We start from the raw sequence: 21,349 nt of genomic DNA, 5'->3' as shown, positions 1-21,349 counted from the left end.
AGATGGAGAGTTCACAGTCCCCTTCCCCGTGGCACTGCCCTCCATCCCGGCTCACTCTTTGACATGAGCAGCTGTGTACTGGGCCTGTGGTGAAGACAGAATTTGAGTGAGACAAGGAGCGCTGCTGGACCAAGCAGGTCATGCTGAGCATTCTGAAGACACCTCACAGCCTCTGCCCTGTGCCTTCATTGTCCCCAGTTAGCCTTTTGTAATAATCAGAAATCTTGACTTCATATCATCCATGTGTCCATTATACCCGGATGTCCCAACTGCAAATCGTATGCACAAAATAGACCCTTTCACAAGATTACCATATGTTTACATTGCTATCGTTGATCTGTTCTGTAACAATTGTTACTTGGCACTTGAACATGTTAATTTTTTAAAATACAGGGATATTGTATGAATAAAATTGGGCATTAAGTTAGCACTATTATTCTTATTTCATTTAGTTTCCTCCTTTTTATAACAAGCTTAACATGGATGTGTTCATATTTAATACTTGGACTATGAAGGAAGATAGAACTCATTCTCTATACCCATCTCCAAATAAAAGCATGGCTTTTGCTATGGCACTTGTCTACATTATGTCTTGATATTGTGTGAGAACTATGGTGTGATCACATCTATAATATGCACAAATTATTCTTGCATGTATACTCACCTTTATAATAGCCCATGTGGCAAATATCATTATCCTCAACTTTCAGATAAGGAAAATTAAAAACAATAAGTAATTCTTATATGACAAACATTCACTTGTCTAAGTTGACTTAGTCTTAGATGTTTGGGACTAAATACTGAAATCTTAAAACCGGTTGTATTATTCTGTTTTACAGTTTCAGAGAGAGATGACTTTATAAATAATAGTTTTCAGTTTTTAATATAATAAGTTTCAATAGCATTTAGTAGCATTTTAAGTCATATATACATATGTATAATGAAATATACATATGTCATTATTTTATTTAGATACTTTTCCAATAGGTTTAAACTGTTCCAGTGTAGTGTTATTATAAAAATTAGCACACATATATGGCCCCCTGTTTTCTGTGTGCTATGAGGGCTTTTCTCCACCACACATTAGAACGTGGAAGAATTGATTGTATACCAACTGTGAAATTGCAAGCTTGCTAGTATTCAGTGACATTACCGGGGCCTTGAGGAGATGCACTAGAGCCACAAATTCCCCCACTGTACACAAAGAGATGCACCTCATGCCATGAGATGAAATTAGGCTACCCTTCCCTAGGGTGCACTGCAAGTATCATCTGATAAGATAGAGTTGTGTGGTGGGGAAATAGAACATCAAGGCAAATACGATCTCTCTAGATATGTTGAGAACCTCCATTGCATGGAACTGCAATGCCATTTTCTTTACCTTGTGTTACATTTGTATTAATAATTTGTTAATAGGTAGAGAAAGTGGTGACAATTTGGTGCCAAAAGTGTCAACAACGCAGCTAAAATTTGTCTGCAGAATTCTGATATGAGACTAGGATCTACCATTGTAGGATACATCACTCTGCTAGGGGAAAAAAAAAGATTCTTTGGGCAGGAGATTTTTCTGACATTTTTGTAAAGTGTATGGCTCTCTTCTGTGAATATTTTATATTTTCCTCATTTTAAATTGATCTCTGTAAACATCTTTCTTTATCTCTTATAAAAATCCAGATACAGTCATTTTACCACATTAGTTATCATAATGAAGATATATAACCACATATGAAAGTAACACTGATTAATATTAATTCTGAAAATATGAGTTCAATAAAGATAGCTAATCAGAGTCACATTTGTGGTGTCTTCAGTATCAAAGTTCTTCTGGACCAGGAATATGAATATTTAATGTGCTCTCCTGCTCCTGATTTTTGGCATATTCCTTACAGAATAATAATGCACTTCTGTTCTAAGTTCTTCGACTGCTTCCAGGCGAAACGCCATCCTCCTTGCAAACTCCTCCAGCATGCTCACTGGCGAAGGTGCCTTTGGGGAAGACGAAGTCCTTTTTTTCATCATTTAACATAATTCATTTAGGATTTTTAAACGGTGAATGGAAAATGGACAGCAATTGTAGCCAAGAAACAAACACAGAAAAAAAATCATCTAGTGATTCTTAATGAGATGAAAACATAATTGAATCCCAGAAGCAGCGGCAGCCTTCGTGAACCTTTTGCTGGCAGGGAAGGATAATACAGCAAACGCATTGCCGAAGTCGGGGCTGGGCCCATATGGTGGACTGGTGCAGGAACACGCATGCCCTTGAAGTGCATTTCTCTTATGACTCCAATGATTCACAACCAATGTCATCTGTGGATCTCAGGCAAACGTTGGGAGAAATCTCGTGGTGGCTGAAACATTCCTAGTCAGTCTGTCTTGTGAGCCCCTTGGTATTCTGAGCTTCCTTTGCTCTTTTTGGCTCATATGACCTATCTGAAAGGTGAAATGGCTCTCTGGTAAATGGAAGCAAGAACCACTGCACACAGACTCCAAAATCACAGCCCCTCTAACGTGGCTCTAAGGGCTTAACAACTCCCCTGGCAGATTCCAAGTGCTACTGAGATGTATTAGCCAGGGAGATGCTGCTGGCCACAGGAGGAGCTGGGAGAGAATTGCCATTTTATTTCAAGTCTGCAGAAAGCCCTCTGGAAGTCCACGTACTCAATGCACTTTCTGTTGAATGCATACCAGAAAGAAAAATATTTCCAAGCCTCCATGTGGGATGAAAAATCCACCCTCACGTCCACTCTCCAGCAGTACATGTTTGATCTCGTGACTATGGCGCAAAGGAACACCACTAAGAGACAGGTAATTTAGAAGATTGACTTGGGTTTTGTAACATGTGCCAGGTATAGCCCATTGTGAAACTGGGAGAAGAGCAGAGCCATGAAATAATTTCTTGTGCTGAAATGTCCAAGTCATGTTCAGATCTTCTAGAAGCTATATACGGTGTACTATACTCTTTTTTTTTTTTGAGGGGAGAAGGGCAGAGGATTGGAAATATTCAATGTACACACCTGAAAATGGAACTACTTAATTTGAGGTGAGAGTGTGCTTTGGAGAGATGGGAGAGACCGGTGGAGGAGGTGGTGTTGATTCATATGCACTGCCACCCCACGCATAGCACTGAAACTCCTGTGTACAATATGTAAGGATGATAAATAATCTGTGTGTAATGATGTGAAAGTGAGCAATGCCAACTTACAGAGCACACGTGCAGCCTCTTCATTCCCATCCGTGGGGAAGAGCGTGAAGCCCGCAGAGCCACCACCAACACGCAGGAGTGACAACCATGTGCTTATCATTCCATTCTTCCTGTAGAACTTTGGATTTTATGTGCCTATTAAATAATTAGTTTGATTGTTAAAAAGAAATATATCTGCCGCCCATATGATTTGGAGTTTCAAAATTAGAGTTTCAAATAGGATCTAAGAGAGAGCTTCTCAGAATTAAAATAAACTCAACCACATTAACACATCACATTGTGTTAAAAATAATAATGCCAAATACCATAATATGCTGTTGTCTAATTTAAAGCTCCATCTTCTGTTGAACTGAGAAGTGAACTAGCTATACACAGTGTAGATGATCATTGCTTTGGTGAGGTGTTACTATCCATACATGTGTTTGTTTATTCATTTATTTTTGCCCTCCACCCATCAGATGAGACATTGTCACATTTACAAATATTTTACTGGGATATTTGAGATGCTTGCGTTTGAACTCAATGCCTCACACTGGCCAGGCTGGCCCTCTACCTCTAAGCCACATCATCAGCTCTTTTAAATGTTGATTTTTTCTTTTTTTGGTTCCAAAATCAGGACGTGAACTTGGTACTTGATTAGAGCTAGTGCTCTACCAAACGAACCACATCTCCAGCCCCATTGATTATTTTTAAGACAGGATCTCACACCCTGCCAAGGCATGCATTCTGTCATCATCTGTCTATTTGACACTTCCCATTTTATCTGGGATGACAGGCATGCACCACCGTGCTCACCTCCATACCACAAAGTGTCTCAGGGCATTTCCTAACAAGGCTGGACTTGAACTGTGATCCTTCGGAGCTCAACCTCCCATGAAGTTAAGGAAATTTGCAGACTTCTTTTCTTGTGATATATATATATATATATATATATATATATATATATATCCTAATGTAGCTAGGATTTTACTCATGAACTACTACTGGTCATTAAAATTTGTTGGTCCCTTTATTTTGGGCAAAATTGGCGCTGTTAAGATTCACTAAGGAGTTACTTTGCTTCCCCCAAATAGAACTTAGAAAGAAATAGACCAATATAACTTATTAAAGAAATGATTGGGGTATCTGCCCAGGATGCATTACTTCTTCTTTCCCCCAGTTCCTTCCTCCCAGATGTTAGTGTTATTCTAGAACTCATATGCTCTATGTTTCATATCTGGTTGGCCTCAGCCCAAGGGCATGAATCTCAAGGAATCTAACCCATGAAAAGCGAATTCCTCTCTTTACCAGTGATCTGCTTAAGAAATGGCTTATAACTAGGTCGAAGTAATGAAAAGAATTTTCTTGAGGAATTTCTGAGGTATCTCTTAGTTCTTAAAATAAGATTGGAAGAAATAAAAAAAAAACTATTCATAGTGCTGTCTATGAAAGCTGTTGCTCATGGACGTGCTGCCTGGAGCAACAGCAGCTATGGTGGGATATAAAAATAGTAGCCAAAAGATGCAGAACTGCAGAATGGAACGGTCAGAATGTATTGACTCCTGGATGAACTACTCAACCACGAACCTTGAGCTAGCCCCATCTCTGGACTCCCTGTTACTAAGACGATAGGACACAAATAATATTTAATGAGTTTCCTGTTACTCCTAGTCCAAACCGTTCTGGTTTATGTGCCTGTGAAATGCTATAAAAATAGACATTTCATTATAAGCTTCTGGTTTGAGGACGTATTGATGAGGATCTTTCAGAGCAAAAAGATTGGAGAATAAATCAAAGTATATATTCCTCCCTAAAAATTTCATTATTTGTCACCAGTAACTAAGAAATTAATTAGCACACACAGTGAATTCATTGGGAATTACCCAGAAAGTGGGTGGAGGGGAGTCTCCCATGTCTTCAGAAAACTTGTCTTTTTCATTTAAAGCTATCTGGGGTAAGTTTTTGCAGAGCAAAGAGGAATAAGGTTGATTCTCCATATAAATGGATTGTTCAATATTACCCTCGTGAACTTGTGAAGAATGCCACCTCTCCCCCACTCAGTGAGGTGCTGTTTTCTCCAATGGAGTGCCTATGCGTGTCCTGGTTCTCCTTCATTATTTATCCTCGCACCGATCTGAAACAGCCTGGATTAATATAGATTTAGAATCCGTTGAGATCTGTAAGTCCTCCAACTCGCTAATGTATTTTTAGATACTTTTAAGCCTCGGTATACTTTGATATAAATTCTAGAATCCAGGGAGTTTGAGAGCACCAACTATGTGATTCAAGAAGAGGAGATGCTGTGAAGCACTGGCATGTGAGCTGGGGTGTGGGTCTGGGCTGTGTGGGGCCCGCACGCCATCCCATCTCCCCTTGGCCCTGACTGCCTCTGCCTCCCTTGCGGCTGTCTCAGAGCTTTGGTCCACTGAGGCCCGGCTCACCTGCTGACGGACTTCTTCCCACCAGTTAGTATGTCTCCTTAATCGTAATTCAGGAATCCAGCTCTTCGATTCATTGTATGCTAAGCATCTTCTCCTGCTCTATCACACTCACTAGATGAAGTACACAATGCAGCTGAAAAATAGATTGGAAAAGAAAAAAGAAAGCACACTGTCTTGTTTTCCAGCATGGTGGGAAGGCATTCAGCTCTCAGTGTTAAGCGAACTCTGGACTAGATAAAACCTTAATACAAATGACAGCCCTTAAGATACCCGTGGGTTCCTGGATGCTCAGCTTTTTTATGAAAACATATAATAAATTATGCCAAATATTTATTCTGCATAAGACTCCATGTCAGCCATTTTTATTAATTTGGTGAATTTCATTGTTTGATACTCTTTCTTTCCTTCTCTTTCATCCTTTTTTCCTTTCTTTGCCCTCTTTTTCTATTTCCTTCTCTCTTTCCTTCTTCCTCTCTTCTATTTTATCTTGTGTTTTCTTTTCCAATGAAAGTTAAAATTTATTTCTTTAATAAACCATACATTGACAGTGATTTTTCATATGTTCAATAAACTAATATTTTGTTGAAGACTCTACCAACTTTGTTCATGAAGAAAATTAATGTTTTATATTTTTGTTTGTCAGTTGTGTAGGTATGCGTATGTGACTGTCACACTATCACCTTTATAATGTTTTGTATTTTTGCTTGTTAGTTTGTGTAGGTGTGTATGCTGATGTGTGCTTGTGTGGCTGTTACACTATTATCTCTATACCATTTTGACATAATAGAAGTTGTAATGTACTGAAATCCTTCATTTTCTGGAAGTATTCACATAGCATTAGTGTCCATTTTCCTTGAATTATTTGTGTGAAAATAGCTATTTTCTGTTAGGATTCTGTATTATATACCTCCACTCCAGGCTCCGTTCACCTCACCCATTTCCATGTTTTTACACATTGTATTTAAGTGTGAGTTTATCTGTCCATTTCCTTTATTGGTGGTATGGTGGCTTGAAATCAGAATATTGCAATTGTTAGGAAGACACTCTACCAGTCTGAGCCATTCTTTTACCCCAAGAGGACATGTGGGTACCAGCCTGTAACCCCAGAACCCCAGAGGCTGAGGCACATGCTCCATGCCAGTCTGAGATACATTGAATGGCCTGCTTCAAAGGAAAACAAAACAAAGAAGGAAGGAAGGACAGACAGAAGGAAGGAAAGAAGGAAGGAAGGAAGGAAGGAGGGAAGGAGGGAAGGAAAGAAAAAGAAAGAAGGAAGGAAGAAGAAAGGAGGGAAGGAGGGAGGGAAGGAAGGAAGGAAGGAAGGAAGGAGGGAAGGAGGGAAGGAAGGAAAGAGAAAGAAAAGAGAGAGAAGACAGAGTGGAAAGGAATTGGGAAGAAAGGGAAAGGAGATAAGGGAGAGGAGAGAAAAGAAAGAGACCAATTAATTTTGTGTACAAAATTATTGCCATAAAGATATTCATAGTGTGTGCTCTTGTTTATCTGATGACTAAAAATTACTTTTTCATTTGGATTTTGATATCTTTGCTTTTCTTTTTGATTAGTGCTGCTAGCATTTAGCAATTTTATGCAACTTTTCCAAGAAGAAAATTTTAGTTTATTTAAGCCCACACTAAAGCTACCAGCACGACTATGTTTATTGCAGCATTATTTACCATAGCTAAGATATGGAACCAACCCAGATGCTCCTCAGTAGATGAATGTATCAAGAAAATGTGGTATATATACACAATGAAATTCTATGCCTCCATCAGAAAGAATATTGCCCCATTTGTTATGAAATGGAAAGACTTGGAAAAAATTATATTAAGTGATGTAAGCCAGGCCCAAAGAAACTTAGGCCCATGGTTTCCCTTATTTGCAATAGCTAGTATGTCTGAATCAAGGAAAAGATCAGATAAGTTGATGTTAGGGAAATGAACCCTAAGACATGTATTCAAATGTTTTTTTTTCTTTAAGGTGATTGTTTCTAATATATTTATAAGATTATTTCTTTGTTGCTTTATATGTCCCTCCCCCATGGTATAACCCCTGCTTTCACTGTATTTGAGGTTGGTATAAGTTGTGGAGGGGAAGGCAAAAAACAAATCATTTAAATAGGGATTCAGGTGGATCTATTGCAACAATGAGATGTACAAGTCGTTATGTGGAAAAACGAACTTTACAACTTTAGTGGGTGGGGGGGATGATTGGAAGGGAGGTAGGGGGAGGATGGGAAGGGATGGGAAGGGGAAACAAAGGAGGAGGCTACAATGCTTGATAAGAAATGTACTCATTATCTTGCCCATGTAATTGTAACCCCTCTGTACAGTATTTTCAAAATAAATTTAAAATTTTTTGAGTTTATTGACTTTTCTAATTATTTATTTCTATATTATTCATTTCCGATTTTGTCTTTGCTAATTCCTGTCATTCACTTACTGAGATTGAACTCTGTTGTCATTTTACAGTGCATAAAGTTGAAACAGTATATTAATTTACATCACTAATTTTTAGCATATTCTTGCTAAAGCATTTGCTTTAGCATTATAAAAGCATTCTTACATACACAAGTCTTCTAATGTTAATAGAATACCTCTTTTGTCGTTACTTTTTCTGTTAACACATTTTCCCAAATTCTCACATTGAGCTATTTTTTTTCTGTCTTTATAGTATGTTTCCTTTATTTTTGTCCTTGTATGTGAATCACATGGCACATGGCATGTGAAGATAAATTTTCCCATTTAATGATTATAAGTTTATAATTCAATGTCACTAATGGCAACCACAAGGTTGCATGACTGTCAGCCATCACCTTATCAAGTTCCATAATATTTATAAAAGTCCAAATTTGAATCCTTTACCCATGGAGCAGATTCTCCAGTTCTCATTCTCCTTTTAGAATTTGAAAGCAATCTGTGGCTTTTCTATTCTCAACTTAATGAAAAAGAAAGAATACATTATGTGACCATTTGTATCTGGTTCCTTTCACGCTGCAAAATGTTGCAAAAGCTCACTCATATGATGGCATGTATCATGTATATCTATATCTAATAATCATTTATACACATGCTTTTGTGCTCATATATGCATGTGTATGTACATATACATTCACATATACATATAGATGCCTGTACATATATGTATGCATACATAAGCATCTACACATGTATGTATCCATGCATCTATCCATGCATTTATAGATGCATATATGTATATATATGTGATTGCAATTATAAATTTAAATTCTTTTAAGATTTTCCCATGCATTTACTTTTTTCTGCTATTCTTCATTCCTTCCTGTAGCTACAGACTTCCATCTGGGGTGATTTTTCTTTTAAGTCAAGAACTTCCTTAAGTATTCTTGCAGTATTGACATTCTAAGACAAAATTCCCTCAGCTTTTCAAAGCTCTGTTTGAAAATGTCTACATATTTCCATCATATGCATCTTTATTTTGAAACCATATTAATTTCTAACATGCTAATTTATTTCAACACTTTCCAGATATTTTCACTAATAATATGTTTCTGATGAAAAGTTACCTATTTTTCTTACCTTTGTTCCTCTGAGTGTAGTAACTTTTAGATCCTTTCTCTCCTTACCCTTTCTTCCTCTCTCCCATTCACCTCTGTCAGTTATACTTGAATTGGCCTTATTTTTCTTTTCTCTACATTTATATTTATTTGCCTCTTTGGATCTGTGACTTTGTGTGTTCCAGCAATTTCGGAAAACTCTGGGCATTTTTCTTTCTTGAATTTCTCTGCAGTGCTCCCTTTGCTGCTTCTTCAGCCTACAGCTTTCTTTTTGTTATGATTCTTTCCTATTTTGGTTTTAATTTGGATAATTTCTGGCGTAGTCTCTTCACATTCAGTGTGCATATATATTCAGCCCTCTATGTTTAATTTCTGATCTCCTTATGCATATTTCCTTCTCGGTGAGTTCTTTAAATATTAAACTTTGCCATAACACTGCCTTTCAATTGTAATATCAGACTGAGCCTGGGTTTGCTTGTGTTGACCAATTACTCAACACTTTTTAAAATGTGTCAAATTCTACACTCTTTCTGAATCTTCAAATTGTTCACTGCAAGTAGAGACCAAAACTAATTCTTACTCCAGAAAAGAGAAGCACTGGAGTTTAGTCACGTGAGTCTGGGCTAAACTTCTCCCTGTGGAATTTTATACTGCACATGATCAAAATAAAAGACTAATAAACCATTTTCTAAGAAAGCAAGTTATTTTATTGTCCTGAATTAAGTAATATCCCAAATTTATTTGACCCTAGATAATAGAGAAGAAAATATTTTAACTCTTGTTTGATAAATGCTAAACTTGGATATTGGTGAGCAGAAAATGCATAGTTTTCTTTGTAATCTATATTAACTTATTATCTTTTAAGGTTTTTTTTTCCATTCTAGCCAAGCATGGTAGCTCACACCTGTAATCCTATATACACAGGGGGCAGGCACTGAGAGGATCCTGGTTCAAGGCCAGGCCTGGCAGTAGCTCAGGAGATTCCTGTCTGTCCTCTCACTGATGGACGTCTGTCTCCCTCCCACGCAGGATATGGTCATAGTAGGCAACGGGTCAAGTTGGCATATAGGTAATGAGCATATATGGCTCATCTGCAATGAGCATAAATGCATTGCCCCATTAAAAAAGAGCTAAAGCAAAAAGGGCCGGAGATGAGGCTCAGTTAGCAGAGAAGCCACCCAATAAGCTGAGGCCACACGTTCAAACCCCAGGACCATAAAAGTAACTGCCATTTTAGGTTAATTACTTTATACAAACAAGTTTGAATAGACAAGGAGAGCCCCATGCATGAAATTATTGGAAGAATGATAGAGTTTGTTCACAATAGATTAATTGAGCATTTGACAAGGTACTGAGGGACTACACTCATTGTGTTTACTTGTGTGTCACACAATGCATTTCACCAAATTTGACTGTGATGAATTTGTAAATGCCAGTATGCTTTGAAATAATTTGTAAACTCCTCTGCATGTGTAGAAAAGGTATTTGATTCATGTGTGGACATATGTTGAATGAAAGAAGGTAGGGATACCTGATTTTTGTGTTCTGTCAGCGAAGGCTCAATGAAATACAAAAGAGGCCAAAAATAACATCTTCCAAGAAGAGAAAGGATCATTATCATTACATCAGATCTTACAGTGAGGCCGGTGCCAGTGGTTCAAGCCTGTAATCCTTACTGTGCTGGGACATGAGGATCCCAGTTCAAAGCCAGCCCAGGCAGGAAAATCTATGAGACACTCTTATCTCCAGTTAACCACCAAAGAGCCAGAAGTGGAGCTGTGATTCAAGTGGTAGAGTGCTAGCCTTGAGTGAAAAAGTGAAGGGACAGTGCCCAAGCCTTGAGTTCAGTTCAAGCTCCAGAACTGGTATACACAACACACACACACACACACACACACACACACACATACACACACGTAATTTAGTAACTTTCTCAATGCTGGCAGTATTTATTTATTCAATTGAGTACAAATTTTATTAAGTATAAACAACTCTCAAATTTGAATGCTTCATATTGTCATATATGAACAGCTCAGCTGAAATATTTCAATAGATAATTGGCACGTACATCCATTCAGGATACAAGTTAATTACACATTTAAAAAGTTTAAAAAATTATCTCATTTGTTTAGCAACTGTTGTGCCAGTTTGTCAACTTTATAGTCTTATTCAATTTTATTGCATCATTGTTAAATGCTATATATTCCGCTAAAAATAGGATGTTGATTTTTTTAAATTTACAGATTAAATTATTTCATAATGAATCCTGTTTTTCAAATATAAACCTGTATAATACTTGAATTATCATCTTTAATTTTAGCTATTTTTATTATTATAACTTTTGTGTCAGTATAAATTTTAAATATACTTCTATCTACACTTCCCTTAGTTTAATAGGCACATATTTTTCTCGTAATGCTTCATCAGAATATTTATTTGCCTTATATCAGATAAAGAAAATGATTTTCTTCAAGTTTTAAAATTCATTTATAATATAATTCATAGATGATAGGTTAGGTATTTCACTTGTGATTAGTGAACTTTCCGAAATATTTGCTTTAATTTTAGCTATTGGTTGTCAATATCAGAGTATTGCTGTTTTCCTGACTTTTGCTATCAACAGTTTATAGGAAGAATTATTTGCTTATCAGTTAGTGCTAGAGCTGAGCGGCAAACTCAGGGCCTAAGTTGGTGCTCCACCACTTGAGCCACAGCCCAACTCCTGGCTTAAAAACAGATCTTTAAGACGTATACAAACGAGTTGCCATTTAACAGAAAGAAGTTATGAACATAGTGCATCTTGATCCAGGTCACCCATCCTACATTCTCCCCCATCCCTCCCCACCTACCCTTCCCCTGCTTCTGGCTTTTGGCTGGGTAATTAGAGGTAAGGGTCCCATGGGCTTTTCTGCCTGGGCTAGCTTTGAACCTTCACCCTCAGATCCCAATCCCTGGAGTAGCTAGGATTATAGACTCGAGCCACCAGTGCCAAGCTATTCATGGCTTTATTTTTTGGTATTCAAATGGATGTAAAAGAGGTTTGTAGTCTAACACGTCCGTCTAAATGTCCAGGACTTCCAGATCGGTGCCTCTTCCACCCTTCTGCCCATTCCCCCCACACCCCTAGACTCATTTTCCCTCGCTGCCTCCATGATCCAAGTGATATTTATTTTCTTAGCTGTCTGTGAATTTCTCAAGATTCTGATCCATGGAGATTTAACCCTGCACATAGCACATGTCAGTCATCTCTATTGTGCATGCACACACTTCTGAAATTTTACATGGAATGTTTTTGATTTTCAGTTTCCAAACACACCATATGTTCAGTCCTGCCCTACACACACACACACACACACACACAATATAAAAGCAACTTTGTTGACATATTAATGTACCTGCACACCTCATCTGCAGCTCTATTGTTATTATCTACATACAATCAGATGAATAGTCAGAACTTCAGATAAATGAGGACACGTACAATACACCTGGACAACTTTTCTGTTGACTACATAAATGAGTACAAGGACTGGCTCTGAATGTTGGTGCGTATTATATTTGTGAGTCAAGATGAGTCCGGGAAACATACAGTGAACATAGGGTGCATTTTTAGTGAAATACATGATTATATGTCCCTTACACATCCAGGGTTTCACATCCTTTTTTTCTCTCTGAAGAACCAAGATGCCACAGGCTCCCACCCCGGGCCAGTGATGGGCAGAGGAATCTATCAGCAGCCAGCTCATTACACACAAATGCCTGCATTGCTGGGGATGGAAATGCTTAATGACTGGATGAAGGAGACTTCAATGGGCCAAAGCAGGAAGGGAGAGATGTTCCAGAAATTGCTCCTCAAACACATTGGGGTGAAGGTGCCCTCCCTTGCCACGGGGGTGGGATCCACAACCAACGATGGAAAGACAGATGGATGAGGATGAATTCGTGATTCTACCAAAATTGTATTTCATCTTTGCAGAGAAAAAGTTGATGGGAAAGCAGGCTGCTCCTCTTGGAGAGATTTGGTATGCAAGCTCTGCTTGAAGAGAGTTGAAGCAGGCACCAGTGCTCATGCCTGTAATCCTAGCCACTCAGGAGGCTGAGACCTGAGGATCACGGTTCAAAGCCAGCCTGGGCAGGGAAGGCTATGAGACTCTTCAATTGACCAACAAGAAGCCAGAAGTGGAGAGGTGACTCAAGTAGTAGAGGGTCAGCCTCTAGTAAAAAAGCTAAAGACAGTGCCCAAGCCCTGAGTTCAAGTCCCAGGACCAGAACACAAACACCCACACTTGCCCACGTGTGCACACACACAAAAGGGAAAATGCTTCCACTCAGAAATCAAGTGGTTCAGATAAGATAAATGAGATTAGTACCCAGAGTTTGGTCTGCAGGGAACAAGGGCATGCTTTGCTGTAGTATGTAGGCCTCTCTTTACTATTGTGAAGCAGCACTGAATCCCAGAAATGTCAATTAACCCGAGAAAAATAGACCCAAAGTCATGGCAGCGGAGGTATCGAAGAAACAAAGGAAAGAGAGAAAGAGAAGAATTCAGTGGTTCTTCATTGGGAAGTTGGTGTTTTGTGCTGCTACTGGGGCCTGATCCTGGGGCCTGGGCTGTGTTCCTGAGTTTTTTTGCTCCAGGCTGGCTCTCTACCACTTGAGCCACAGCTCCACCTCCAGCTTGTTGGTATTTATTTGAAGATAAGAGTCTTAGGGATTTTCTTGACCAGGCTGGCTTTAAACTGTGATTCTCAGATCTCAGCCTCCTGAATAGCTAGGATGACAGGCATGAGCCACCGAGCCCAGCTTCACGCAAGGATTTAAAAGCAAGAACAAAACATCTGGTCTAAGGAAACTCCTGGCAGGAAGGAAGGAAGCTTCACAGTGCTAAACCATGCATGCTAGACAAACAATCACAGATTTTTGTCTGTCCTGGAGAAAAAGTGGAGATTTGAAAATATAACATATAAACAAAGACACAAAGACACACACACACACACACACACACACACACACACACACACACAATAGGAGGAAGAATATTCAGGTTGAAGTCAAGGAATGCCAAAGTCAGTGTTACTCCATTTGTAGCCGCAGAGTGAATTTCAGAAGTGCAAAGGAAAAGGAGAGCTTCCATCAGACAGGAACCTCAAGAACAATGCTGGGGACAGGCCCTCAATGTCGGAGCGGTACCGGGAGGGCAGGAGTCCGGGGGGATTTGATGAAGGGGAGGAGAGTTAATGAGGTGGAGCCAATGTGCTGTGCGGCATTAGAGGGGGGAGTGAGGTGGCCGTGCTGCTGCTTTGCGTGGGGGGGGGGGGGGGGGGAAGGGTCATTATCTGTGATTGGACATGCTCGAGGACCAAGATTGAGAAGAGGCAGAGATAATGAGGTGAATAAATTGAAGCAGTTCTCTTTCAAGAGAGAACTTAGCAGAAATGTAATTTGAGAATTACCAAGTGTGGGAAATGGCGGCAGGGAGAAAGAGAAAATGCCTGAGAGAGAAGAAAATTCAAAGGAGGAGGAAAGTCACCCCAACTAACACATGGTGGACCAGGCAGTGGTGGCTGGGGCTGTAATCCTGGCTGCTGTGGTTCATTTACCCTCTTCACAAGAACTGGGACCCTGGTGTTTCTTCTCTGTTTGGTACTAAAACCCATGTGGAGGCATCTGGGAGGGCTCCGAAAGGCATGGGAGGGGTGTGGCAGAACTTGTGGATTGCTGAGTGAGCTCTGGAGCACAGAGAGGGAGCAGCTGAGGCTCCGTGCATGGCCAGTCCATGCATCTGCCACTGCAAAACGATTTCACATATTGAACCAGAACAGTTTAGTGCAATATAGAAACCAGACTGCAGTGGGTGGAAAGAGAAAACACAGGAGCAGCACAAGCCAGCAAATATACTCTCAGATTTAAAAAAAAAAAAATCACACACACACACACACTTGTTCTTCTGTAAAGGAACTCAGGTAGACAAAGGGTGAAAATTTATGTTGGTACAAATCATTGTTTTTATTTACCCATGAAGATAAGAAATCTGATATATAGCAAGTACTACGTAAAGTTGGTATTACATTATAATGGCACTGTTGAGAATATTTTCCCTCAAAATCTATTGACCACCATTCTATACAAGGAAAAGAATTTGGGGTGTGCATGAATGTGTGATATACTTGTAAACCACTACTGTTTAATATATGCAGTCTCATGGCTGTTCTATACCAGTTTAGAATGTTTCAAATATTATATTGATGGCAGCACTGGGATCTGAGCTCAGATTCTCAAGCTTGCTTCTCTGTGGTGTTCTACCACCAGCCTGTGCCTTGGGCCTATTGCTGCTGCTTATTTCGAAGATGGAGTCTAGTGAACTTTTCTGCCAAAACTGGCCTTGCCACATGGATCTCCTGATTTCTGCCTCTGAGCAGATAGGATTATAGGTGTGAGCCACCAGCGTCCAGAATTAACAAAATGTTCCTTTTGCTTTCTTTGCATGTGAAGAATCAAAATAGCCATGTATTCCAGAGGATGTGCTTTTTAGACTGCCATGTAGGTAGCATTTATTATTGTTTTCTACCACTCCTCTCAGGGCCGATGCAATCTGCAGCCACTTTCTGGTCTTAATGAAAGTCGTGGATCTACAGCACTCCTTGTCTAGAGTGGAGAGTCTTCTGCGACCCTACCAGCACCCTCTGGAAAGGCCCACGGGTGGCGCATACCCCGTGTGCCCTGGGTGGGGGAGGGGCACACCCCGGTCACTCCCCCCAAGCTCCCTCACAGTGAGTTATGCATGGATGGTCATAGGATTTCTGGTGAAGTCGCTCGCAGTGCAGGGGGCGGAGTGATTCCACACGGACATGCTCTACCAATCACCAGATCATCCATCAATCACCAGATCTTTTCTTGCAGATGTCCCACAGCCCTGGCACTGTCAACCACCAGATCTCCCATTGATCACCAGATCTCCCAGCGATCATCAGATCTCCCATTGATCACCAGATCTCCCAGCGATCACCAGATCTCCCAGCTATCACCAGATCATCCATCAATCACCAGATCTTCTCTTGCAGTTGTCCCACAGCCCTGGCACTGTCAATCACCAGATCTCCCATTGATCATCAGATCTCCCACTGATCACCAGATCGCCCAGCGATCACCAGATCTCCCAGCTATCACCAGATCATCCATCAATCACCAGATCTTCCGTCATCCCATTGATCACCAGATCTCCCAGCGATCACCAGATCTTCCACTAACCACCAGATCTTCCCTCCCAGACATCACACAGCCCTGGCGCTCTCCTCGCCATCCTTCCATTCAAAGAATTGCTCTGTTTTTGAAACCCTGGCTCTTCTAAGGGGACTATAAAAATAGGGGTTTATCCTACTTTTCTGGTTGGGTTCACTGGTACAACTGTACATAATTATATATTAAAAACAAGAATTTAAGAAAAGCGCTAAACGAGGATGCTAGTAAACGTGCACAATCTAGGTTTATGCCATGCAAATTAAACAAAGACATCCTGGCAGAATAAATGAATTAGCTGGCTGCTAGTCCCTAGGAGGAGTGAATGAAAAGCAAATGTAAACACCCTGGCGATCGGAATAACCCATAAATACTTCCTCAAACACAATAATCAGCTCAGAAACTTTTTTAAAAAATTCATTAAAAACAATGAGTCAAAGTCACAAAGATTCCACTTACGAGTTCTCTTTTCCAAGAAGAGAAGCCTCTAGAGTGGGATCCCAGAGAGATGACTGAATCTTCCTTTCAAATGTGTTCTTATAATTAAGTAGTTGTACAAAGAGGACACACTTCTAAGTCAGGCTCTGAGTACAGTGCTTCTGGATCAGCGTCATGCCTTTCATCCTCCACCCCCAAGGTAACACTACCAGCCAGAGGAACACTACCAGAGGTAACACTACCAGCCAGAGGAACGCCCCATGTACCACCCTGCCTCCTCAGGCAAAACCCTTTTCCTGGGAATCCTGGCCCCCCACACTTCCTTTTGTTGTTCTGACCCAGGTCTTTGAAAGGCCTCTCAGCACCTCACAATGTTTCCATCTGTGAGAGGCAGGAAATAGAAAGCCTGCCCTCCTTGTAGGATAAATTTCTTCTCCAAGCGATCTTGCTTTTCCCACTGAGCTCTCCCTGAGAGCTTTATATAAAACACAAACAAGTATTGAACTGCAGAAATGGGACGCGCCAACCTGCGTGGACAGAGATTTATGTATCCCACCTTTAACTGTATAGTATAAAATAGTTTCCATTCTTTATTTTCACATCTAAGGAAGGAAAATAATTTCTTCTCTAGTCCACTTGCTTAAAATATTTTGTTATTGTATTTATGACAAGAGGGATTTGAACTCAGGGCCTCATACTTTCTAGGCAGGTGTTCCTATTTGAGACCTGCCTTTAGTTCTTTAAATTGTTCTTCAGTGGGTGCCCCAGTATAACCTGTAAGGCAGAGTGATCATCAATGCTGTTATGTGTTCTCATTCATCATTATTAAGATGAACATTCAGCTCACATGAATTATGACTTTCTTGAATATAGCATGTGCCGCATACTGGTGGTTTATGCCTATCATATTGGCTACTCTGGAGGCTGGGTAGGAGCATTACATCCAAGCTAGCCCAGGTAGCAAATTCCATAAGATTCTTATTTCTAATTAAGCACTGAAAAGCAAAAAGTGGAGTTATGACTCAAGTGGTAAAACACCAGCCTTGAAGAGAAAAAGCCAAATGAAAGTATAAGGACCTGAGTTCAAGCCCCAGTGTTAGCATGTGCAAACACACACACACACACACACACACACACACACACACACACACACACAAGTACAGCGTCTACTGAAGAATATCTCCTTAATGAATAAGATTTATAGTTTAAATAATAATGTGCTAGAAATACTAATACTCTACAATGATAAATACACAAGATCATTAACAGAGCTTCAAAACTTGTCACTGATTTAGAAATTCCTGGAAAATTCAGTATAGCTTAAGTGGAATGATTCATTCGTTCATATTTCCGGGATCCTAACATAGTTTTGATTCTAGAACTCCTCAGTGGCAACCATGGCTCTTTAGCATATGTTAGAAAGTGACAGTTCATTAGCGCCTAATTAGGAATGTTGATAGCTGTGCGAAAGAAATACTTTCTGCGCAGTAGACTCTGAATTGTGAAATGTATTGAAGTTGGGTGAGATTCTGAATTTCAGGATATAAAATGTCTGCCTTGCCAATAATGGAAAAGCACACAAATGAATGGCTCAAAGAAAAAAGTGTGGCAAATTAGAGTACATATTAAAACATGCTACATGCTACATGTTTTGTTTTCTTTGGTGATTGCCAGTTTATAGCAGTGACGGGTCAATCTCCAATTCCCTTCACAAGTCATGGATTTATTATTCATTGCAGATTCCAATTTATGAAAACATTTCATTTTAATTTTGGAAATTAGTTAGAATTGTTTAACAGACACATAAGCGAAAGATATATGTAAAGTTTTTAATTGGAAAAAACAATTTCAACATTTTTTTTAAAAGCTGATTCTAAGTTCATTTTAAATTAGGAAAATTGAGCAAAAAATTTAGACTAGAGATAGGGAAAGAACAGTCTAAGGACAAAATGCATTTTCCTGTCTAGTAATATAGATAAATTTTTTTATGCAAACAGATGCTCCACAAAGATGAGTGGATCATTAAAATGTGATAGGTAGATAAATAGAGAGAGAGAGAGAATCTTTTTATCCATCAGAAAGAATAATAATTCACTTGCAGGAAACTAATCTGAAACATTTTTTTACATATAGTAAAAAGTCATTTTGTCACATTTTTAGGTCTGAAATATAAGTCTATCTGAAAACACAAACAAATTGATTACAGTCAGGTATTATCCGGGGAGCCTTCCAGTGGTGTGAGTCCTTGGAAAATCTAATAATATAGCAAAATGAACACCAGGGTGCCTCAATGTGTTTTCTCGGGGTGGCTAGGGGAGCCAAGAGGAGGAGCCTATGTGTGGAGAAGGGAGAACACAGTGTGACCCTCAGTGCACACCTGTGCACAGGACCCAGGTCTCCTGGAGAGGGGCGGGGCTGGGAGAGCTGGGGAGAGCCGTGATGAGATCAAGATGCATGGTGCTTGCTCATAAAATGACATCTTGAATTACAACTAGTTACAGATATTGAAAAATCAATAAAAGTCAATTAAAACTGAAATATGTGTCATTAAGAGAGCAATCAAAATCAGAAGACTGAAAGTTGTTTAGTCATAAAGAAATGTAATCTGTAGTCTATACATTTTCAAAACTCAGAAACACATTCTTTGTCATGGTTGGATCCTAACTAGGGTATGTAATGATTGGTTCTAATGTATTAAGAAATAAATACGTTGGTATTACTAGAGGAGAAAAAGGTCCCTGCTGGAACTGTGGATGGTTCTAGGATTGTGTATTGGAGCCCCATCACTCACAAGTCTATCACAATGTGAAGAAAACTCTTTAGTTGGAAGAACATGGAAAGCAAAATAGATTTGAGTCAGCAAACAGGCCACGCGGTGCAGGTCCCGACTCCCGTCCTTTAACTACTTCCCCCATCAAGTAAACCGAAGCTTAAATTGCCATCTTCAGAGTTTAATTTATTTTCTTAGCCAAGCAGTTAAGCACATTTATAGAGTCTGCTCGTTCTAGGAAGGAAAAATGCTGAGTGAAGCACCAGTTGGAGGACAGAAGAAAGGAATGTAAGGCTCCATTTAAAATGCTAATGAAGGTTACTCAAAATGCGCGCAATCACTATTCAATAAAATTTTACCTTTTGTGGTGCTGATGGATTGATTTACTTTTAGCCAAAATTTCCAGTTCCTTTCTTGACTTAGTAACTCAGATTCACAAGTCTATAGTCTTATTTATTTAAAATGTAATGTTAAATAAAAGGTGGAATATTTATTCTATTTCTGTCTCTGTGTGTGTGTGTGGGGGGGGCGGTAATGGAGCTTGAATTCAAGGTCTGGGTGCTCAAAATGGATCCCAACCACTTGAACTACAACTCCACTCCAGCTTTTTGTTGACTAATTGAGATAAGATTCTCAGTAACTTGCTAGCCTAAGCTGGCTTTGAACAGTATTCCTCAGACTCCAGGGGTAAACCACTGATGCCTGGCTTCTATTTCTTTTATCTATTTGTTTAATAACCGAGGCTTTCAACTTTATATTTACTTACAGTTAATTTCAATATTGGCCAGAGATGGAGACTTCTTGGCCTCTGTGAAAATGCTATTATTTATTTTAACCAACATAGGTATATAGGTAAATTTACTTCATCACACACACACACACACACACACACACACACACACACACACACACACACACACACACACACACACACACACACACACACACACACACACACACACACACACACACACACACACACACACACACACACACCCCTGAAATGCACAAAGGCTTCCAGAACCCAGATAGAGAGCTTGGGAGCCCTTTAAAAGTTGAACTTGGAGCTTCTCCTTTCCTCATGATTCAAGCTTGTCATCGGTTTGGGGAGGCCCTGTGGAGACCCTGAAATCTTCATTTCAGCAAGGTTTCTTGGGGAGAAAAGCAGAGTTATCAGGGTTCAAAACCCAGGGGATGGCTGAGGCCAACCCTTGAAACAGTCATCTTAGTTTTGGATGAGATGTAATTAACCTTTTGTGGTGCTGCTTGGTGTGTCCTGTCCTAGGAATCCTCTCAAAGTGCTCAGGGCATGGGTGATGTCTCTGGGATCTCAACCCCATGCCACCGCTGGCCACCCATCCTCATGGACGTCCAGTGCATGGCCCGGCCCCAGCACCGTGGCTGTAGCCAAGTCCTGGGAAGGTACTAGGGGGCTCCGGCACAGCCCAGGAGCCCCTGTCCTCTCTGAATTGTTCTCCCCCCCTACCCCCGTCCCAGGCTTGTCTCACTCTTCCCAGGGCCATGCAAACACTCCTAGTTCCAGATTCTTCTCAGCCCAAATTAGCTCCTTAGGATCCAGGCTGTTGCACTCAGGCCCCGGAAGGTCCCTTCTGACACATGCTGTGTCAAGGGCTTTGGAAGTGTGACCTATTCTGTGGGGTTTTTTTCTTCATTTTTGAGTTTTTGTGTGTGTATCTTCTGTGCCAGTACTGGCTCTTGAATTCAGGTCCTCTAGCTCTGACCTGGCT

Source organism: Dipodomys spectabilis, unplaced genomic scaffold (assembly GCF_019054845.1).
Source record: "Dipodomys spectabilis isolate Male_0828 unplaced genomic scaffold, ASM1905484v1 ptg000457l, whole genome shotgun sequence".
Lineage (NCBI taxonomy): Eukaryota > Metazoa > Chordata > Mammalia > Rodentia > Heteromyidae > Dipodomys > Dipodomys spectabilis.
The sequence above is the reverse complement of the archived record's forward strand: the minus strand, read 5'-3'. Positions refer to the sequence as shown.